Source organism: Rhineura floridana, chromosome 9 (genome assembly GCF_030035675.1).
Source record: "Rhineura floridana isolate rRhiFlo1 chromosome 9, rRhiFlo1.hap2, whole genome shotgun sequence".
NCBI classification, from domain to species: Eukaryota; Metazoa; Chordata; class Lepidosauria; order Squamata; family Rhineuridae; genus Rhineura; species Rhineura floridana.
The window spans coordinates 66872236-66896391 of record NC_084488.1 but is presented as its reverse complement, the minus strand read 5'-3'; the positions used below and the strand labels follow the sequence as shown (position 1 = coordinate 66896391).

The following is a 24156-nucleotide window of genomic DNA, read 5'->3' as shown; positions in this document are numbered from 1 at the left end:
GAGAAAGCATAAACCAATATTATGTTATGAGAATGAATCAGATAAGGAAATATTGTGCATCTTGTATTTTGGGAATATGGTCACCCATAAAGCCAAATAAATAAAAGGTTTGAGTGTGCCATTATTTGGGTATCCAGAAATGGAATGTATTCATGAATATATAAACTTAACTTGATTAATAATATATTTAATAATAAATATTTAATTAAACAAAAAATTAAATGTGTTATCTGGTCCTCGTCTTCCTACTGCATGAACCAAAGGCCATTTCACATGTCATATGGTAGATGTTTCAAACTGATGTATGTTTGCTACAGGCATCGAGTGCTATTTATTATGTACTACCTCACAATGAAAATCAGCCCTTACCCACCCAATACGCAGTAGCAATGCCATTGCTAACTATTGTTGGATTTTTAAATTTTTAAAATTTATTTTATTTTTGCTAGCAGTGTGGAAGTCCAAATCCCCACTTTGTCATGAAGCTCACTGGGTGATCTTGGGCCAGCCACTACCTCTCAGCCTAACCTACCTCACAGGATTGTTTGAAGATAATTTATTTTATTTATTACATTTATATACTGCCCCATAGCCGATGCGCTTTTACAGATAAAATGGAGAGGGGGAGAACCATGCACACCACCTTGAGCTCCTTGGGATATAAATGCAATAATAAATTTAAAAGTACCTTTTACCGCGATCTACGTTTTGCCCTTGTTACCCCTATCCTGCAAAGTATCCCCGGCTGGGATGAGGCCTTTTATGTCCAATTTCTTTTATTGGACGCCACTTTAGAAGTGACCGCCAAGGTGGCAAGCTTCTGTGTGGCGGCCATACATTGGAGAAGGACTCTGACCACTGAGCACTAATATAGTACTGACCTCAACAGGAATTTACTTCCAGCACTACTTTGGGCTTAATTGTTTTAACTGTTTTTAACCTTATTTCGTTTTTATCTTCTCATTTTGTATCTTTGTCTGCTGGTCTAAGAACCGTAACAATAAATATTCATTCAATAAATTTAAAAAACCACATAGTATGTGTATATGTGTATGTATGCTATCACAATCCGTTTATTTATGTACCACATTTTCCATAAACACATGTGCTCAAAGTGATTCACATGAAATCTAAATACAGTAGTACAATAATGCATAATAAAAAGTATAGTATCATGACAACATAACACTAAAATAAATAGTTCATTTCACATACATCAAAATGTAAGCAAGCATAAATCTTATCAATAGGTCAAGTAAAATGTCCAACAATTTCACATCCAAAAGTAGTCCCAAAGCTGACTCGCCTGCATCTCTTATGCCTGAATCCCAAAGGCCAGAAAGTTTCCTCAGAGTTCTTCTGGAATCAACTCCATTTTGAAAGCTCCTAGGGCTGGAGGGTGAGGCAAAGCAGGTGGAAGCAGTCATCTCCTGATGGAAAACACATTTCCATTTATAATTGGCCCTATATTTTGCATATCATGTAATTAATAGAAAATGCTTTGATCTCTATACCTATTGTTATTATATTGAACCATCCATGGTACGTTCAGGAGTAGCACAGCTCTCTCTCTCTCTCTCTCTCTCTCTCTCTCTCTCTCTCTCTCTCTCTCATCGAAACATCCACAAAATGGCTTGGCTGAACCAGCAGCTGCCACACAGGGACCATTTCAAGCAGCCTAGGCATAGCAGCTGTGGCAAGAAAAGTGGTCTTAACATATACCAGCCCTGCATGACTGTATGGTTGCACTGCTCCTAAGCGATGAACTACCGGAAATAGATTCTTGAAAATGCTTGAACATTTCTACAGGTTGTTAGTGGACTATGTTCGTATAGGTTACAAGACTCCTTTATCCATAGAGGAATATTTCCACAAACTGACATCTACATTGTTAAAACTAAAGCCACGTGGTGGGTTGTGTTACTCAGAGGCCTCGATTGCATCTTGCCCAACACTTCTTTTCCCCTCACATGACTGCTCTTTGCACTTCAAAGTCAGCCTAAGCTAATGTGTTGAGGAAATAACTCTTTGACATCTATGTGTTACATGATTTTTTTAGTTTGCAGGGGCTAGACAGGTAAATGTCCTGCCCTTTCTAGAATTGTCTGTGACACCCAGAGAACTCCCCATCTGGCAAAAACATCTTCTAGTAGCACCATCTGATACTATAAAGATGAGAATTGGTTCTTCAGTCACCTGATTTCCACCAGCAGTCAATAAATGCCCCTAGCATACTGGCCTAAATCATCTGTTTGTGGCATAGACCCATATCTGAAAATGTGTCCAAAACTGACACAGCAGGAAGAGTATCAGCAGCTGAATCATCCCTGACACCATCATTTCCTGAAATACTCATGACTTTCCTTCAATGTCTCCCATCCAATTGCCAATCAGACCTGCCCTGCATAGCTTGAAATATGACTGTAATTTGGCTGTGGAAACGCAAGCCATAAATCTGAGTTATGTCCCTCCTGATGGTTACTCTGACTAATGTATATTATGGTTGTAGTTAATGAGGGCTGAGACACATTCTGTTTGCGTTGTTTATCACTACATGATGTGAGTGACTCCAGGCAGATTGCTACATGAGGCCTATTTTTTTTCAATCGATGGTAGAGATGCTACAAGTGGCATTCACATCCCAAGCAAGTATATACTGTGCCTACAAATTGCTCAAACCCACAATTCTCTTAGATTGTGTATCTCACGTTCATCCTTCTTAAGCTGTGACTGCAAGAAATATTACTTTGTATGGAAACATTCTTGAGTATTGTTTCTCTACTTTTACTGAAAACATAGTCCCAAAATGTGTTTCCATTTATCATAATTGGCCCTATATTTTGCATATCATGTAATTAATAAAAATGCTTTGATCTCTATACCTATTATTATATTGAACCATCCATGGTACACTAAGGAGTAGCACAGATCTTTACCCCAAAATGCTTAAAATCAGCATTTCAGCAGTAGAGGGAAAATCCACACGTGAAGGATAACAAATTTAAAAAGGAAACCAGGCCATTTGGGATGGGGGTTGCCTTGGGCCTCACACACAAAGGCACAACACTGACAAAAGGCACTATATGTTTTCAGTGAACTGATTAACCTTTTCCTTCCAGCACATTGCTGATCAGTGAAAAACATCACATCAGGACCAGAAATTCTTTAGGTTTGCCCAGTGGTCCAGTAGTCTATTTCTAAAGTGCAAGTCCTCTTCATAACAAGAAGCCATAGCCCCACCCCTTCTAAGACTATGCAGCAAAAGTGAATTTCGACCAATGCAGATATTATGGCTTCAATTCCAAGCCAGCCTTTCTCTCACCCCCACCTCCTATTTAACATAACATCCAGCCTGATGAAGAGTTCTGATGGACTCAAAAGCTCACTTCCTGCTTTGTGACAAATTAGCAGTAGCAGCTTCCCCGGTGGGGGGGGAGCCACTATACTAGCTTCCCACGAGGTGGGTCACTGTTGCTTACTGGGGGACAGTGAGGAAGTCAGTGTGGTGCAAATACACCAGTAGGAGTGCCAGATTGGCTCTGCCTATGCATTTGCACTGTGCTGACCTCCCTGCTGCCTGCCTCCTCCACCATGTGATCCATGTGCTCAGCCTGCTATCCAGGTGCTAACTGTTGATTAGGAACTTCAAGGCCCCTGCTCACTCTCCCTTTTTCTGGTTCATTATCTTTAAACTGACCTTGGACTGATCAGCCCTTCAAAAAGAGGAATCTTTCAAACACAGGATTGTCCTCCAAATTGAGGGCCGTCCTCTGTGGATACATGGTCACCCTAAAAGGATGAATGTGAAGAAGTGCAACTACATATTGTGAAAAAGTGGGAGGCAAGCAGGGTGGTGTCCTTTGGAAGGAGGTCTGTTCCTTATACTCTTTAGCACATAGCTCTCTTTGTAAACACAGCCACAAAGCTCCTTCTTCCTTCTTGCCATGTAAGCTATAGCTGCTGGAATTCTCTCTTTTGCACAACTATTAATGGTGCATCTTTTCAATCTGGCTACCTTACTCTCCACTTTTCTCTCTGTCTTCTACTACTCCTGTCATGGACCCTGTTCCCATATTTACACCACCACCACCCAACACACATATATACATACCCAGAATTACTGATGGTTGGGAATCAGATCTAAGGGGTGAAGCTAAATGTTTTTAAATAGGACATTTAACCACTGAAAAAACAAACAATGCCACTGAAGTTCAGAAGAACCATTGCAGTTTTGGATTGAACTGACATTTGACACAGATTTTGTGCACATTAAACCCAGATTTCCAAGAACTTGTGTAAACGTGTCACTGTCAGGGTGCTTAGAATCTGCAACACAACTTGCTCCAGGAGATGCAAATGAAAACAGAGATTTGTCTTGAGACCATCTGTCATTAAGTACCTGCCAAGAACCCACTGCCCTAGGACAGATAAGCTAGACAGCCCACATTTTAACTCCTATTTAAGGTTTAGATGTAGCAAGGTTTGACGTAGAGCCAGGGAGCCCTCTAAAATGCATTCACCTTGTCAAAGAGGAAGGTGCATGAGTATGGGTGACCATGCTATTGATGTTGGCAGAAAGTTGCCTGCTGTGTGCCTACTAGGTACAATTATATCTTTGAAAAAACTCTGTCATAGTGCCAAAGCCAAGAATCCTATACAGAACCTGCACAGTTACACAATTAATATTAAAAAGACAACAATATGTTTTCCTTTTCTTGGGACAGTAGAGAAATCAGGTTAGTAACCCTTTCCCCACCCTTACACTGCAATCCTACACATGGCTACTAAGAAGTAAGCCCTATCAAATTAAGTGGGAAATACCCCAAGGAAGGGGCTGGCTTGTGCAGCTGTGGCAAGCTGAGCAGGCCCTAGGCAGCTGGGGAGGCAATGGTAAACCCCTCTGAATACCGCTTACCATGAAAACCCTACTCATAGGGTAGCCATAAGTCAGGATCGACTTGAAGGCAGTCCACTTCAAAGTGTGTATAGGATTGCATCCTTAGCCTTTTCGTTTGCTTATTTGTTTTTGTACTTGAGTGAGCCTCTCTTTAGTCTGTGCTGAAAATTATAAAATTGCCTTCCACTACTACCAAGGCACTCTGATTCTAAACAGATTTATTTGGAAGTGTGTCTGGTTGATTCCAATGGAACTCTTAAGATCTCCAGTAATGGAAGTCGCTTAGCATTAGAATTCTCTACCTGTCTCATGGACTATATAACTACTAGCAAAGTTTGTCTAATTTTCATAGGCAAGGTCCTTCACTTCAGGACTAGGTTAGTCTTCCAAATCCCAGTCTCTGGGCCAAATAGCAGTTTTCACTGTTGTGTGGCAACCAGAGATAAGGCCTTTTTTGATGGTGGCACCCAGTTTATACAATTCCCTCTCCAGAGAGGTTTGCCTACTGCTCATGCAAGTTTTTGGCACCAAGCCAAAATGGTTTTATTCATCCAGAGTTTGAATAAATGATGAGATGTTAAGCTGCTGCTGTTTTTGTTTGCTATTTTATGCTGTTACTTTTATTGCTTTTATTGGTTTGTTGTTACTTTGGTCTTATGTGAATTTTGTTGTGGTTGGTGGTGGTTTTGAAAAGGTTTTTAGTGATTGATACTTGGTTTTAAACCACCTTGTAAATCCAATGGATTAAAAGGCAGGATTTAAATGTCTGCATATATGCATAGTAATCAAAAAGAGCTTTAGGAAATTAAGTCCAAACTATCTGCATAGCCCCACTCTGGGTTCTGTTTGATGGTCATACCATGTTGACAAAGATATGGAACTTAGGAGTTGACTGTTTAATGCATAGTATCACACATCTGTCTCCAGATATACTATTATCCAGTTATTTTATGCTCCACTTTCACAGGGATCATACTGGTTTAGGAATGTTCTGTGTGCATGCAGTGGGTACAACCGTTTCCTGACACTGAAGAGAACAGAACATCCCCTGTGCACACTGAGCTTCATGGGCATGCCAGAATTTTGCAGAGCTTTGGATTGTAGCCATAATATAACCTAAGTTTCAGTGTTTCCTAGAAGGCAATTACAACATTTTATAACGTAATTACAACATTTCCTAAAAGGCAGGTACAACAACAATATGCTTACCAATCTTACCATTTATAAAATCCCATCCAAAGGTCTATCCATTTGTTTGTTTTTGAAGAAAATTTGTAAGCATTTTCTATGCATGGTGAATAAATGCATGCCACATGGCCCTAGCCATTTTAATCACAAATAAGTTAAATCAGACTTCTGCTATTGTAAGTGTGCATATGATTGCAGCTTTAGTTCCCAAAGGATTTGGCCAATGCAGTCGTTTTGCTGGAACTTTTCCACATGGGACACATTGAGGACTGGATCAAATATTTCACTTCTATATACTAAAGCAGGATAATGGAAATGCATTCAGGACAGCTAACTGGGATTTATTAGGCTTCCCTAGGTTACCAAAACTGTTGGTAGGCCTTTCTGCCCCTGTCAGTTTATGGATCTAAGGACCAGCTCATAACATTCCACATGCAGGTGGTAGCCATTCCCACCACCACCTTCTCCCACACATCTCAACTGTCCCAAGGTACAAAACTGCATGGGAAAATGTCAGTTTGAACTGTGCTTCATGTGGATATTGCCAGCAGCAACTTCTGCAACTGGAAAAGCACAATTTCCAGCTGCTGCAAACACTGGAATAGTTGCTGACAGTTGCTAGCTATATCTGTGTCTAGTTTGGTTCACCTTGATGTTTCTCCATGAGATCATGTACCTAGAAATGGTTGGAAAGAATTGTGCGGAGTGCTGGGGAACAGAAATGTGCGTGTGTGAACTGGTCCTTTAAGTTTGCTGACAAACAATGAAGTGTGAAAGTGCCCAACAACTAGTAACATAGAAAGGTGCTTTAATTTTGTGCTTGCGATGTGTTGAAACACATTTTAATATACCACTTTGCAGTTTATAACGAGATGTAACTGGGACAGAGCTCATAAGAAATGGGAAAGTGTAATTAATATGTCAAAGGAGGCTCACAGTAAAGGTGTCTTCCAAGATACAAATAGAAGACCATGTTAATGCAGTTATGTAAATGCCTCCAAATGGAATAGTCAGAAGGAAATAATTTATTTTCAAGGACTCTTTGCAGAATCCTCAGGCTATCTTACTGAGGCCCAAGGAGGGTGGGAGTGGGAATGCTAAAGAGACATGAGTGAGCGTGCTAGCCATGCTGCCTTGCTGTATGGCAATGACTTCAGCATTAAGAAGGGACAGCTCCAGTATATTGAATAGATACTTTTAAAATAGACCATTCATACTGACACAAAATATATAACACCCTAGATCCCTAACTTCTAAGCTAGTAAATACAATTAAGGGAGTGAATTCTTTTATCCACATGTAAGTTGTGACGATAGGCAGTAAGGAAGATAATAGGCCAGTCCTGTCTGCTATTGTCTCACTCCCCAAACTTTTAATGTAAAACCTTTTTAATCAGGCTTGGCTGCTATGGATGGATATATTAATCTTACCTAAGTAATGAATTTTGGTCTGAATCCCATCAGAGCATAAGTTGAAAAGATAAATGAATTGAAGCCAAGCTAATACTTTTTTGGCATCTAGATATACAATTTCTGCAGAGGTATTATCTAAATTAGAAGAGTGAAGCGCATTTAATAATATTAGAATGTTTTCATTTCCCTGATGATTCCATGTGCTTCATGCCCTGTGCTTAATTCCATAGAAAAATACTGTGTTGAAAGATGAAATGAGGTACTGCTCCTGTTTGCTTTAGGATAGTCTATACTGCAGCAAAGAAAGACACTAATCCTGAAAGTTCTTCAATAGGCCTTTTTATTCTCTAGAACAGCTTGCAGGATTTACTAAAGAACATTAGCTTAGATGTCCTGTCATTTCACATAAAATATCCTATCTCTGTCTGGTCTTGGTCAAGACTGTACCTACAGTACAGCTCAACCTTTCCTTGTTTTATTCAGCATTTAAACAACCCTATAAGAGAGGTTTGCCATTTATTTATTTTTACGGGTAAGAAACTATGCCTTTAACTGCTTGGAATCATAAGAACATAAGAAGAGCCTGCTAGATAAGGTCAATGGCCCATTTAGTCCAGCATTCTGTTCTCACAGTGGGCAACCAATTGCCCACAGGAAGCCTGCAAATGGACTTGAGTGCAAGAGCACTCTCCCCTCCTGTGGTTTCCTTCAACAGGTATTTGGAAGCATACCTCCTCTGACTATGGAGGCAGAGCCCAGCCATTATGGCTAGTAGCCACTGATAGCCTTATCCACCATATGTTTAATCTTCTTCTAAAGCCATTGAAGTTGGTGACCATCACTGCCTCTTGTGAGAGCATTCCATAGTTTAACTATGCACTTTGGGAAGAAGTACTTTCTTTTGTCTGTCCTGAATCTTCCAACATTCAGCTTCATTTAATGTCCATGAGTTCTGCTGTTATGACAGAGGGAGAAAAACTTTTCTCCAGCCACTTTCTCCATGCCATGCATAATTTTGTACACTTCTATCATGTCACCTCTGATTCACCTTTTCTTTAAACTAAAAAGCTCCAAATGCCGCAACCTTTACTCACAGGGGAGTCTCTCGTTAGATAGAAAGAGAAGGCTCCCCTTTTACCACTTGTGGTAAGTAGGACAAAGTGGGCACCAAGGGATCAATAATATGTGTTGAATTACTCTGTTAATGGTCTCCTTACATCTGGGCCGAACCACTTCAGACTGTAGGGGCTCTGTCATGACTGAATATTCATCTATTAAAAATAATTCATCTATTAAAAATAAATCTCTGCCTTCAGCAAACTAACATGTCAACAAAAGGGCAAGATGGAGATCAGAATCCTTCTGTCATCAAAACTTTTATGTGGACAGGTTATTATCAGTATGGGGAAACTTTCAGTCATGTTAGCCCACACCTGAAGCCGGAAGTGGTACAGCCCAGGCAAAATTTATCATCTCAATGCAGAACAAGGTCAGTGTGATATTAGATCAAAATGTGAACCTCCACATTCAGGAGCATAAAGCTTGTAATTATTAGTTGTTAGGCACAAATGATAGGGAATGAAATTATGCTTTGCCCTATGAACTTGGCAGGGTGGTTGGGCTGGCAGCTGGTTACAACAAAAGTCTCATAGTAAATGGTTCTTTTTTCTTACCCAGCAAGGCAATTATGTTCCCTCTCAAGTACATCCAATCATCTAGGATGGGCTCTATTAATATACAATAATCTTTGGATACTCTTTTCTTCAGTGGCCCATTTAATGTATTTGAATTGACTGGTTGGTTGCTTCCAGCCCTTGCATATCAGAAGCACATCTTGAATCCACATGTGTTGGGCTATTTCCAAGCAACAGGCTCTCCCTAAGGACGTGTGAGTATAGTTTTGTTTCTATCATCTTCCAAGGCTCTCCTTTATTTTGAACTTTATATTAGTGGGGATGTTGAATTGTATGTTTGCAAGTGGTAATCGATAGCATGCTGGGTGATCCCCAAGTTCAAACCCCTCCTTGGCCAATTAAACTTTTGCTGAGTACTCTTGAGTATCTCAGTATATCTCAGCCTCTTCTCCCAGGGTTGTGGCAATAATAAATGAGAAGAATTTCAAAGCAGTTTTCAGACAAGTACTTTCAAAGCATCTTAATGTGTTGTGTCAGATCATCAGTATAGTGCAGACAATGCAGATCAAATGTGCAGATCAAAACCGGTTAACTTTAATTGTTAAACTAGTAGCACAGTCAGCTCTCTCACTGGGACAAATTTGTAAAAAGCTCTTGGAGACTTATCTATAGCAAACTGGGGTTTTTCAGTCCTAAAATTCCACATAATTCCAGCAAAGGTCCTGGAAAGTCATTGTCAAAAGATGAGCTTTTAGCATTTACATATCTTTGAGCATGAGTTCAGCCGAGAACTTGACTCATTCTTGGCTGGGTTATCTTTCATATGGATCTTGAAGCTGGCTGGCTTCTTCAGGTAGTGTGTTCTTAATGAAAGGAGTAGAACATTCTACTTTGGTCATTATTAAAATCCAAATTGGTCAGTGAAGTTCTTCAGGGGTGGGAAACTTTTTTCAGCCTGAGGGTCACCTTCCCATGCGAGGAACCAGTATTGCATCAAACATGTGTAATGTGAGCATAATACATAAGTGCCCATACATCTTTCAGTGCACACATTTGGGAAACCTGCTCAACATGTGTACACTGGGGGTTAAAGAAGTGTTTACATTTCTTTGTAAGTTGCCCACATCTTGCATGTGTTTTTTTGGGAGCCACCAGGATTTCCAACAATTGTAATGCACTATTATCCAAACTAACATGCTGTCTTAACTTGAGAGCTTGCTAACATTAGGAACCTGATACAAGCTAGGGCTTTATTGATTAGATATGGACGGATCATTCGTTGTTGTTGTTGTTATGTGCCTTCAAGTTGTTTGTTTATTTATTTATTGTACTTATATACAGCCCCATAGCTGACCTCCAGTAGCATCTGTCATGAACCACTCTGTTCAGATCTTGTAAGTTCAGGTCTGGATGGGTCAAAACCCACATGCAAATTGTGTATTAATTTGCATTTAAATATGTATTTTGAACATATTTTCTCTCAACATATGCTTTCATAAACATATTTTATTTAACTATACATATTTATATCCTAAAATATGGCAGTTCCAATCAAAATTCACAAAGATCAAACTTTGCACCAACCCCTAATACTGGCAAAAGAAGAGACTTGTGGCACCATGAAGACTAACGGATTTATTGTGGCATAAGTTTTCATGGACTGGAGCCCACTTCAGAGATACATGATTTCATGTGTCTAACGAGGCCTCATAAGCTTCATGAAAGCTTATGCCACAGTAAATCTGTTAAGAGTCTTATGACCATGAGATGCTCTTTGCCTCTGCGTATATAATAATGCAATCCTATACATGTTTACTCAGAAGGAAGTCCCAGTGTGGTATCCAACTAAGTTTTACCCAGAGTAGACCCACTGAAATTAATGGACCCAAGTTAGTTGTGCCCATTAATGCCAATTGGTATTCTTTGAGTATGACTAACATTGGATGTAACCTAGTGTGTTCGATGGGTTTTACTCCCTAGTTAGGACTGCAGCTTAACAGGGTGGCGCCTCTGGAATTTGGACACACACACATTTACACAACTGAATCTTTAAATGAAGCTGTGATTTGCTACCCGGAGCATAAAAACATGCTTTTTCTCTCTCGACACACACACGCAGTTCTGCAATACACGCCAGCAGGGGGAAAAGGGGGGGGGCAGAATAGGACAAAGTGCATTTCTAGTAAGGGGGGCGAGCTTTGTTCCACATCGTAAATTTCTGAACGAGAGAGACGATTTCGGGACGGGGAGTTATTTTCAGTATTGGGACTCCTAGGCTACCTATACTCACACAAGTCGCTTACTTCAGAGCCTCCGAACCTGTTCCTGTCTTAGCGACGAGGCCACGCTCCCAGGCGGCTATAACTCTGTGGGATTGCCACCTAACCCACGTCGAAGCTGGAAGGAATTGGAAACGACAACATGAAAGGCTGCCCTAGTTGCTCGCGACCATTCGCAAATGGCTTCTGACGAAGTTCCAAACCCCACCGCAGGCCGCCCGTCCCAGCAGTGGCTGCGAATCCTCCTTGGGGGCGGGCTGAGGAGAGAGGGAGAGAGAAGGGGAGGAGGAGAAGAAAAGAAATGAGAGGCAGTTTCTCCAGCCAAGCCAGCAGTGCCTTCCTTGTAGAAGCGGGGGCAGGCATTTGGAGAGGATCCCTAACTTGGCCGAGAGTGCGAGCGTATATGTATATATATGTATGTTGTATATTGGCAGTGGGGTAAGTGGAGGCTGGGTGGCTCCGACTCTCTGACGCCAGTGAGACCAGATCAATCCAGGCGCAGCAGTAGAGCAAGCGTGGGGCTGCTCGGCGGCTGTGGAAGCAAGAGCGGCAAGCGGGGGGGGGGGCGGGGGAAGCTCAGTAGAACGGGACTTCTCTAGTCTGCCCGCCGCCGACGGCTTCCCCATTTGCACGCTCTTTTTCGCCTTCGCTCGCCACCGAGAGCCGGTAAGAATTCCTGGTTTTCACTCTCGCTCTCTTTCTTCCCTGCCCAGAGTTTTGCCTACATTCAGCAACTCTCCTCACACCCGGTGGCGTCCTTGCTTTTGCATCGTTGAGTCACTTTTTTTAAAGTGTTCATGCCTTTCTGTGCCTTCTCATTATTATTATTTTCTCTGGAGTTGAAAAGGGTGGCGAGGAGAGTCTGAGCAAGCGAAAGACTTAAGGTGTATGCGTGGAATGAAAGGGGAGAACGGTTTCTTTTCCATCATGATGGCGGCTGCAGTTAGCGGTGGGGCCGAAGGGAGACGAAGCCGCGATGGGTTTTTCTTTTTTCTTTCTTTTTTACTTTAATGTCTTAAAAAGTGCCCCATTTCTTCTCCCCCCCTTTTTCTTCTTCTTCTTCTTCTATATGAAAATCTTGTGTTGCTCTAGGAGCAAAAGAGACTCACCAAGAATGTCGCCCGCTTTCCCTCCCTCTCTAGCCAGAGACGAAATAAAACAAAAACAAGAGCTCTTGTTCCCGGCTGTGTGTGTGGAGATTCTCCAGGCGTCCTGGCCCCTTTTGTGTTCAAAGCCAAGCCGGGGAAACTTGCCGTTGCTTCCCCTGAGCGCGCGCACCCCCCTCCCCCGGCAGGATGAGGCCACTGTGACTAGAGTTGTGTGGTTAAGGGAAACAAATCAGAGCAACACAACTCTTCCCTCTGTGGTTTTCTAATTCTTCCTCCTCTTCGTGTGTGTGTGAGCGAGTGTGATGTTCCTGGGACATTCGAAGCTAGTCCTTTTCTTACTTACCAGGAGGCTTCTGTACCCTATAACTTTCCTTTCTGAAGTGTTTTTCAGCCTTTTTTGAGGGGGGATGATCTACTCTCTTGTAGTGATGGGTCGGTGAAATTTGGAAGGTGGCTTCCTTTCCCCAGCCTCTCCACCCCCGTCCGAAAATTGTTGGCTATCATATTCTAGCAACCTTTCTGGCAATTGGTGGGTAGAGAAGCTATGACAAAACCGGGGGCAGCGATTTCTGGCCCTTTGTTAATAGTTGATGAAAATGTGTGTGGGCTGGCTTAGCAGTTCTTCATACATGATATGTATATGAATGGCTGCTTTAAATTGAGGAGTGGCTTCATGCTTCAGGAAACAACCGATCCTTACTGTAGTGCATGTATACACCTAATGTGTGAGTTACTCTGAATTTAATTTTTTCTGTAGATTCCAGTACCAGCCATTTATGACTGAAATGTAGATATACTATCCCTTAGAAAAGAGTTTATTGGTGAAAATGCATGTTCCAAATGGGTGCCTTAACAAGTCCAGGATGAATCATTCCTGAATACTAATTAAAAAAGTGAAGAGAGATTTTGTTAATTAAATGGAATGTATAGCCACAACTGACACTTGAATTATAGTAACAAGAAATGGAAAATGTGATTTAAGCATCACTTGCAAAAGTTGTGTCCAGTCTAACTCTCTCGCCCTACATTTGTTGTCTATTTTTGGTATCACTTTTTAGAAGCTGTAACTTAACTTTTAGTTGCAAAGATTTTTTTCTAAATATTTGCTGTTTGGCTGCTGGGAAGTTATATAGCACATGAAAATAGATTATATTCTTCTAGGCTTTTGCTGCCTTAAACTTATTGGATGCTTATTTTTCATTGTAGAAAATTAGAGGGGTAGCTGTGTTAGCCTCTTGCAGCAAAAAACAGTTTTGTGGCTCCTTAAAAGCAAACCAATTTTTTATAGCACAAGCTTTCATGGGCTCAAGCCCACATTGTCCAGGAAAGCTTATGCTATAATCAATTTGTTTCCCTTTAAAGTGCCAAAAGACTTGATTATCTTTCATTGTGTGCAGTACACCTAGATATAGACTGGTGATCACGGCAGAGGACTGAGAGGCAACAAAGTTGTGTTGCCTGTTTAAAAACAGCTTCTTGAAATGATCACCCTTCTTGCTAATAGTTACACTCGAACCTTCTGTTTTCAAGGCACAAACTGGGTCTTCTGGATATGTTTTCCAGAAGCTCAAGGAGCCTTGCAGTAACCACCTCCCACGGATAAGATCACTTCAGTTCAAGGCCAGATTAGGTTACAAGGGTAGTGATTTGTCCTTACTTTAATTATGACCCCTTCACTCCCCAAAAGGTAATCAAATACAGTTCTCTTCTGCATTGTTCCTCTCTCCACTTGTGTTTTTTTCTATATATCCTTGAAGACCTGATGACTCAAACACTTCTGAGGAGTGTTGAGAGAGGCAAAGGCAATATAGATTCTAGATAAGAACACTGATGGTGAAAACTTGTAAAGCTGCAATCTCAAAGTTCCATGGGAGAAAGATAGGACCCAAATAGTGAGGCATCCTGCCTTACCCCACCCTTTCCCTTAATGCACATCTGCCACCATTCACAAATTAAGGTTTCCTGCTTTGAATATCACTGCAGCACCTGGAGTTAAAGTGGGAGAAAATATATCCCCACCTGTTTATACCTGATGCTGTTCTATACTGCCCTGTGAATAGACCTACAGGCATCATTTATCCCATACCACTGCACCACCATTTCCTTCACTGCTTCCTCCCTCTGTATTCCAGTAAAACTGACAGGAGGAAAGCCTTGTCATTTCACCAGTCTTGAGCATATGCATACCCCTTTTGAAGGCACAAACACATAAAACCTTTCTCCTTCCCCCGCTTGGAACATAAGTAGGAAAGACCACAGAGAAGAAGGGTGGATGTTAATTTTTTCCCCTGCATTAGTGGAACTGACAAGGCACTTCTCTTCATGGTTTTGTATGGGGAGGAGAGATTTAATATGAAAAAACCTAATGCAGTGGTTCCTAAACTTTTTTCCTCACAAAAACAGCTGATGGTCTTGGTGGATCACTTAATGATTTTTCTGCCTGTTGTAGCAATTGCAGTGTGCTGTGTTAGAAGCTGTATGATTTTTAAATATATTTTTATTGCTGCCTTTATTTCTTACATTATTGTTACGTATTAACATTTGCATTTGCATTTCATATAATTCAAATCGTATTATCGTAATAAAAAGCAATAAAATACAATTTAAAATTAACATGAATATTTAATGTTGCCGTGCTGTGGACCACCTGAATAAAGCTCGTGGACTGCTGATGGTCCATGGACCACCGATGGTCCATGAGCCACAGTTTGGAAACATCTGCCCTAATGCATACAACTTCAGAAAATAATGGTGGGTAGAGGAAGAATGTGTCTGTTCACAGGTGACACAAAATGCAGGAATGCTGAAATGTCATTGTAAATTCACGTTGCTGCATGGTCACCAACAGTTTTTAAATGTGCTTGTTTTTAAACTACATTCCTGTCTTTCACACTTGCATGCATATGGCAAAGGGAGAGGAGCTCAAAAGGGTTTTTATGTGTAAAGTCTGTCTGTTTCTGAGAAGGAAAACATGAACCTAAAGTAGCAGTGATTATTTCCAAACAAATTTCCCACAGCATTCCACCTTAATGTATGTAAACTGAAGGAAAGATCAGCCTAGGGAGTAGGTAAACTTGAATTAAATTGTGCTGGCAACACAGTAGCCAGTACCGTCAAGTGTAAGTGGTATTTCTTGGTGTGTAATCCTGCAAGGCTAATGGACGCATCATCTAGGCTTTATAAATAATGTAAGCTGTGTATAATGTGGACTCCCTAGAGACTGCAGAGAGCATCATTACTAGCCTTTCCAACCTGCTGTAGATCTCAAATTGACTTACAGCAGTTTAATGCAAAATGATACATCAGGATGACATGAGGGAGGTCAGCCTATGAGCTTGTTAGTTCAGTCGTCATAATTAAATATATTATGAAAGCAAGTTTTGGAACTGCATTACCATATTCTTTTGCGGATAATACAGAGGTGAATATTCAAGTAATTAATCAAGAGCATTGTCTGTCTTTGCAAGTAAACATGTATTATGTTCTCAAAAAGCTTAAATTGATAAGTGAGCTTGTTGAACAATGGATACTGACTACCAAAGGCAAGAAACACGAACATGTTAACTAAATAATGTGAAATATAAATTAAATATGCTCCTTGAAAGCTGATATATCCTACTTTCTTGGAATTGACCACCAAATTATCAGTGCCAATTGACACTGTCTTCGTCCTGAGAGCTAGAATTTTTGGGAACTCAACTTCAAATCCTTGTTCAACCCACTTTATGTCTCAGAGTTGTATAGTTGAAATGCTGCTTGGGGCAAGCAAGGGTGGGATACAAATGTAACAAATCTGCAAATGAAAACAGCTTTGTCTGCAGGCAAACACTTTGCAGTTAATTTCGATTGTGAATGCAACAAGCTTCCTGGCAGTCATAGTGCTATAGAAGCCACAGATCCTACTCTATCAAATAACAATAAGCAAAAAGTAAATTGTATGTGTTTTGCTTTGGTGTGCATAGTTCAATCCTTGGTGCTGCTTTAGGATCTTGGATACAACAGACCAACTGGGCTTTCTGCCAAACTAGCAAGGTTTAAGTCACATCAACAGTGTTGGCCACTACAAGTTCATTTATTAATGGAGTTGGAAAATAGAAGGCTCGATTGGTAGAAAGTTATTGGAATGCTCACAGCCCATAAATTAACTTGAACTGGCACAATGTGCCTTTCAGCTTGGACTAATGCAGGAAATGATTTTGCTGAACCAAGGAATGTGAAAATATCTTCTTCCAGTAGCCTTATTTTTGGTAGGTACATGCCCAATCATGCTTCCAGATCAAGCCATTGGGAGATAGGAAGGAATGATAATGCTGTTGGAACAACAGCATTTCCAAAATACAATGCCATCCATCCAGCTATGGAATCCATACTGTACAACAAAATGAGTATTTTTCAGCATAAAATGTCCTGGGGCTGTAGGAGTAAAGATGAAGATTTGGATAAATGTTAGTGGCATTTGCAATTTTGGCACATAAAAGAATAGTACCTCAAAAAATCAGCTGAATCCAGAGAGGGCACAGCTGAAAAATGGGAGAACAATCTATAGGTACTGGTTGGCTACAAGTAAGCATTCCTTTTTCGGCAAAAACCATGATACAAATCTTGTTACAGATTTTTGCAGTTTGAACATATTATGTATTTCTATACTTGTGTCAGATGATTATGGAGACTGATGACAGACCATGCAAAAGACCATTGAATCTTGAAACTGCTAATAAGCAGGGGCTGCACAGTAACTTTGCAACTTGAACCTGGTGTAAAGCTGTGGATAAAGTGAGTTGGAATCTTAGTTCAAGACCCTTGTCATGTACTTGGAGACTTGTCCAAAGCTTAGGCACGTCTCAGCAGGGCCAATGGGGGAAAGCTGGTACAAATTACTGGGCCTGGCGGTCCGGAAGGGGCCCGGGCCCCAGCTATGTTGCATAGGTTTTTGTCTTTCTTGGTAGTATCATTTGTCAATTGATTTTGACATCCATTGCAAAATCGGTGAATTTCAAAGAAAATAATAATGATATAAAAAATTAAAGTGTAAAGATTTTTAGCCGTTTCGCCCTTGCTGGGGGCCCTGAGAAAATCTTTTTCACCGGGGTCTGAACCCGTTCTTGGTGGCCCTGCTTCTCAGTTTGTTTATTTATTTAATGAGGTTCCATACAGATGTATCTAAAAACAGATATTGGTGCAGTTCTCCAGTGGTGTGAACCTGGCTTCCTGCTGCCTTGGAACTGAAAATAACAGACTTTGTTCCAATCCCAATCCTGACCTAGGCCTTGTTTTTCCCCTCAGGTGTGCTGTTTGCCTTCCAGAAAAACTGAATTCTTAAATGTATAACTGTACAGGTGGCACCTTTATATTTAAGGAGGAAGCTTCAGTTGGTTGAACATCTGTTCTAGTGGGAGGTTTCTCTGTCTCATCACCTCCCCAACCAATCAGTACCGCTGGATTCTGCTGCAAACTGGCAGAAGCCATCTTCTCTGACCTTCATCCTAATCAATAAAAAGACCTTACATATGATCTAAATGCTGTGAGTACACTTTCATGATGGCCCCCACCCCTGTTCTAGGTATGTTCCTCTGCACTCAGAAAATAGGGTAGTTTCACTTAGGAATACAATGTGTTACCACTTTAAATAAACTATTGTTTGTGTTCTTTTGTGCCGGAGGTATCAAATGAAATCCAGTTAAGGAAATGATGATTAGCAGGTCCTGTTATCTGAATAGGGGGGCAGTGATATGGGTTTTCTGGGAAATCTTGAAAACTTTCTGGAAACAAAATCTGTTGCCCTAAATCAGTGGTTCCCAAACTGTGGTCCATGAGCTTCATTCAGGTGCAGGTTCATTCTGCAGAAAACATGCCTCCACACATCACTGGTAGTTGTGGATATAGCCATCTTTCCTGAACATTCAGAAATGTAAGAGTGGTCGCAGATCTATTGAGGCTTTTGTTTGGAAGCCCGGGGAGGTGGTACTTTTTGTTTCCCCAAATTTGTCCTATAATTGGCACTTGGCATGACCTGAAGCTACTCTAGAAATGTGTGTTCTGCCTGGAATCCCTGAACAGCTTGAGCTGGTACCAAACAGAATAGCTTGCCTCCGTTTGGAGTCAGTTGCAGATACCACCAGCAACTGCAGTGTTATCTCCTGTTCTGTTTCAAAGTCTGTGCACCTTACATTGTCTGTAGATCTATATAAACTAGGGCTGTCACACAGACAAATAAGTCTTAGTCAAGTGGTTGATTTTTAAACTTGCATATGAGTGGAAACAATAGTTCTGAAGCATATTGTAATATTTTTAGATGAGGCTTATGTTGTATCATGTGCGAGAGGAGATGGATGCATCTTCAGATGACTATTTGCTGCTGCTGTTGTTTTAAAAAATCTGCCTGAATATAATCTGATGCACCTCTTTAGTAGATTTAAGAGTCTGGAGTAATGTTTAATCTTTAATCAGATGTTGCCAGTGTTGCAGAGTGGTTAGTGACAGAGAAGGATGGGCAAGCCCTAGTTTGAATCCCAACTCAGCCATGACCTTGGGCCAGTCACCACCTCCCTGCTGAATCTACCCTTGCAGAATTCTTGTGAAGATAAAATGAGGTGAGGGTAGGAAAACCACGTACAACATCCTGAACTCCTTGAAGAAAGGATGGGAAGAAACGTAATAAATGAAACACTGCAGTCCTATTATAAACCATTAAATTATTTGAGCACTACATATGTTGGATTTTATCCTCCCCACTATTCCCTCCTGATTTCTGAGAGCAGAGGAAACAGTCTTACAATCATATGCCAAGTTTAGACAGAAAAGTGAACAGAATGGTCATCTTGAAGGCTGTTGCACAGCTGTAAATTTTCTCTACCTGAAGATGTTTTCTTGAAGTGTTGCAAGACCTTTTAGTTAGGGCTGATTTTGGTGTGCATTGTTAGACATTTAAGGATGTGGGCGTTATTGTATCTTGTGTAATACAATTGTAGCCTGTCTTAGTCCTTTGGGATAGAAATTAAAAACCTGTGTTTAAGAGTTGATCATACTTCTAAAATGGTAAACTTTGAACATCTCATAGTAGACCTCATTTATAATTTTAATTATGTTTTCAGGTTAAACCAGTTGAAAGTTCCAGGAGTATAAACTTTTTATAGTATATAATAAGCTCAGAAAAGGCTGAATACTTAAAATTATTTCCTCAAAACGTGAAATTTGAACTTTCATGACAACTTTTACCACTGAGGCATACTATAGTTGCTACTTTGGACTAGAGACTGTCTCAAATATATAATTTGGATAAACATTAGAGCTGAAATGTGTTTCTTTGTTTCAAATGTTAAGCAAACATCAAGAATAAATTGATTTATGTACAATTGGGAGGAGAATAATCTACAACATTATGAGAGTTTTTTCAATACAATTCCTTCTGTGAGTATTTAGCATTTCCTCCTGATATTTAAACACTCCAAGTTGTGACACATATGTTCACATGCTTAACTTTCACTCTGTTGCAAAACTTGAACCTAATGCAGCTCCCTGGGGTCAGAAAGAAACATCTGTTAGGTAGTCAATTTGCATGAACTAGTAATAAATTCAGCAGAAGTGTACAAGTTCAAACATAGCCTTTCTAAATCAGATATACTGCAGTGCGCTATTTAAATCAAAAGCATAGCTAAATATTCTCTTTAGAGGTGTAGCAGCTGATCGTGCGTGAAAGAAAATGGGGAAAGCGTCATTTGCTGTCAAATAACTAAGACAAGTGTTTTTGCTTCGTTTATAACTTTCTCACACTGACAATATATGAGGAAACTTTGTATACTTCTAGTTCTGCAAGTGTTCCAAATAGAAATGGAGGACTTGTATTGCAAATTTGATTAATGAGAATAGACAAGTTGCAGCTTGTTTCACTTTCTCTGTTCAGTGAAAGAAAACTGTTATGATGTCAAAGTGCAACTGCATTCTTTGAACATTGTTTATGTGAGCAAATAAACATGGGTTGGGGAAGAGAAACCCAGGTTATACATGCTAATAGGCATTCCACAAACCTGAGGCATGGAAAGAACTCTCATTTAGAGACTTGCCAAGTCAAATAACTATACATTATATTTGCCATCTCCTCTTGTAGTCTTGGAACAACTGCACAGCAAAATGGCATTCTGCTATGGGACCAATTTTATAAATTTCTGGCTAATTTTATGTTCAAAACATGTAGCCTTCTGTGAGACTTATTCTAATATACCTCTGCCGTGGATACATCAGGGCAGAATTGAGCCTAGTACCTATTTGTACAATGTTTTGCTGGTTAATAAGCTTTCATGGGCTTTGGGGTACCTGCTATTAAGCACAACTTCCCATTTTGTAAGAGGCTTATTTCTGGAGGTTGCCAAAGAAGCATGTAATGAGGGCTGAACTGAATGTCCGCAAAATATTTGTAGCTGAAGAACATGCTTTTTGGAGGGTTCAAAATTGCCCCGCCATTCCCACTGTTGGTGCTGTTTGCAAGCTGATTTTTCTCAGGGGAACTCTAGATCATGCTGTATGAGCAGTCTGCTCCCTGATCAGTTAACACTTCAGCTTCTTGCCTTCCACAGGGAAGGTGTTGGGAGGCAGATTGCTGCTGAAATGGGAATGGATTGCTGTATGATCACCATTGTTGGCTTCCCTCCTCCTCTTAAGTGTACACTCCTGCCCATTTTGCAGTGTCCCCTGGAAACGTACTAAAAAGAGGGAGACACATTTTGCACCTATGTTGGTGAAAATGTTTTCTCTTTTTGCTCAGCCCTACATCATAAATCAAGGCTAGAACAATGCAGGTGCATATAAGAACTTTGCTATTTCTGTTAGAGAGTTGCTGTATATGTTTCATCATCTTCTAAACTTGGCTCCCTGGGAATATGAAGATAATTTTCTGTTCACCGGATCAACGTTTGAAAGCAACAGATAACTGCAGCTGCCTTACCAAACTACACAACTGTTACTTCAAAGAATTCCAGACAAGCTGCTGAGGATAAAAAAGTCCTTCAATAGTCTGATTTGCCCATCACTGTAAACCATGGTTTATGGCTTACCATGAATAAGCAATGAGCTAGTGTGCATTACTCAATTACCCCCTTTTTGCTGTGCCCTGCTGAGTAGGATAAGCCTTGGTTTATCATTATGTGAAAGCCAGCACTTGCTTTGTTTCTCCCAGACAAACCAACTGCCAGTAAGGCAAGGTTTGTTCTTGGCTAACCGCTGATAGTTTGTTTGGGAGAAAAAAACCATGAGCACTGGTTCAGTTACTGTGATGTATGAATAAACCAGCCCAATGTATTCATCAGAACTGCTAGGTCCCTATTGTAGAGGCAGCAGTTGTAACTTGGGTTCTTGTTTCCTATAGTTGACAAAGCATCACCTATTGCATCTAGATTTTTGCATCTCTGTATGTGATTGCCTTTTGGATTTTAGTTTAGTTTATGCTTTATTTAAAGTGAGAAACAGTAGGACAGAGGAAACTTCCCTTTTTGTATTCAGTAAGTATTGAGGTATTCTAATGTGTCAGACAATACACACTAGTGAACATGCTGTTCTGATTAAAATGTAGCTTTTGTACATTCACTTTAAGTACATTGCAGAGCTTTTTAAAGCAAGTTGATCTGTAATTTGGAACAGAAAACTACAAGGGGTTCAAGTATTAATAAACCTACAACAGATCTTGTCTTTTCAGCCCATTCCACTTTGAACTATTCCATACATGACTATTTCTTAATGTGATGAAATCTCTTCTGGACATATAATGTGTCCCTAGAGGAAGAAAAAATCCATAATGCATAGCTGATATGGAAGGGAAGGTCTCCCCTTTTGAGAGAGGATGTTTGGGAGGAATGCCCAGGTACTTTTTCTTTGTTCTTTTCTCAGCAGCTTTGTGCTTTAAGGAACACAAATATCTCAACAGATATGCTTCTGCCAGGAATAGTTGACTAACTCCAGCTGGCTTCCTCATGGGGTATGCCTGAGCTACACGAAAGCAACAGCTGTATGCCATATAAGGAACCATCTTGGGGTGCATAGTGAAGAACTCCTACCTTTCTGTGAAGGTCAATGACTTTTGAACACATGCAGGAATGGAGCAAAACCCTGTGGGTGTTTCAAGTTGTATTTACACCTTTATCTGCTTCTGTAATATAACTGCAAACCTCTGAGTAATGCATCTGAGTTCCCAAAGCAGTTTCTGTGACTAAAATCCAATGTGAGAACTGACCCAAAAGAGATGCTTCTCTACTGAACTTCACTAATGGCAAGCAGTTCCTCTTCCTCTTTTTTTGGTCTCCACTCTTTCCCCCTCCTCCTTCGCTCACCTGTGGAGGAAGCCCCACCTTTTTTGTCCTTCTAGCCATAAGGGGAAATGACTTTGCTATTGATAAAAAAAATAAAATTCCCTGCCCTTCCTAAAGGAGGAATTCAACAATTGGGGAGAGTGGCATGAGACCATGTGTTGGTTTGTAAAAGGATATGGCTTGTAAAGATGTTTCCTTTGATGCCTGTGTGATGAATATGGATGTATTTCCGTTGCAGAAGGTCTTGATGAAATTATGCAATTACAGCTGACCAGGCAGATCTAAATATAGACAGAAACGTCTGCTATCCTCCTTTTGTGTATCTTAACACACCCACACACTGTGTGTAAAACTGCCATTAAAAAAAACAGGTGTTTATAACAGCTGCAGTTGGAAGTAGTGATGGGTTTTTGTGGAAAGGCAAAAGCACTGGAGTCTTGTGGCACTCTGTTCTTGAAACTTCTTTATCTTAATTGTTTATACTGCTTTTCTACCAATGCACTGAGGTTCATGCATATTTCTCAAAAATGCAAAGTGTGTATGTACCAGCAGCTCTTCATGCAATCTTCTGTAGGTGGTTATGTGAGTATATGCAGTCTTCATGCAACCGCTGGTAAAACCATTACAGGTTGTTTCTCCTCCAGTGGATCTGACACGAAATGCAAGCTACTAACCTCTTAGGCTGCAATCCAATACACACTTACCTGGAAGTCCCACTGAACCCAGTGGAGCTTTCTTCTGAATAAACATGTACAGTATTGGATTGCAGCCTTAGTACGTTGGTAGTTAACAAAGGGGGGGGCTTTCCTTTTTCATGGCTAGCATAGAAATTAAGTGCACCAGCAAAGGAGGGATGGATCACTCCATCCCTCCTCTACCAGTCTGCTTGATTGAAGGCAGTTTTTTAATCAGCCAACTAAGAGGTTAATACCCTGCATTTCCATGCTGACTGTGGAAGAAGTGTCTGCATGGGATTCTTGGTTCTCTGTGATGATGTATAGATTTTAAAGTAATTGACAGGAATCCTTTTTCTCCTGCTAGCCAAAGTTTCAACTCTACTATGGTGAACAGCAAATCTGGAAATATCTTGAAAACTCCTCTTATACCCAGTTCCAGTTATACCAGCACATGTTGATGTCAACAGAATTCATTAGTAGTTGATCCTTCAGAATGGAGCTTTAGGAAGTCTTTCCAATACTGAAAACCAATTATCCATAATGACACCATGTGGGCATATATTTAAGTCTAATGATTCTAGTCTGGTTGTTTGAGGTAACTACCTTGTAGTATATGCAGTCCATGAGGTTAAATCTACTACTGGTTTTAAATTTTGAGAATAAGC

At 40.5% G+C, this 24156-nt stretch overlaps 1 protein-coding gene and 1 long non-coding RNA gene across 8 annotated transcripts in view; one reads left to right on the top strand and one right to left on the bottom strand.

Moving 5' to 3' along the window:
- Nucleotides 1-4: 4 nt before the first annotated feature.
- Nucleotides 5-12995, bottom strand: LOC133364370 (uncharacterized). Of its 2 annotated transcripts, none has more exons than XR_009757926.1 (3): nucleotides 12863-12995; nucleotides 11422-11667; nucleotides 5-1430 (listed from the first exon to the last, which is right to left on the bottom strand). It is a non-coding gene; the product is annotated as an uncharacterized LOC133364370 (long non-coding RNA). The 2 variants fall into 2 exon arrangements; XR_009757925.1 differs by lacking the exon at nucleotides 12863-12995 and adding an exon at nucleotides 12520-12669.
- The window catches only part of SMAD1 (SMAD family member 1), a 52705-nt gene continuing 39907 nt past the window's right edge, over nucleotides 11359-24156 (top strand). For 2 of the 6 annotated variants that reach the window (XM_061584783.1, XM_061584781.1), the window contains exon 1: nucleotides 11359-11825. The gene's annotated coding sequence lies outside the window, so the exon portion shown is untranslated. The other 4 variants (XM_061584782.1, XM_061584780.1, XM_061584778.1 and 1 more) reach the window with 2 other exon arrangements.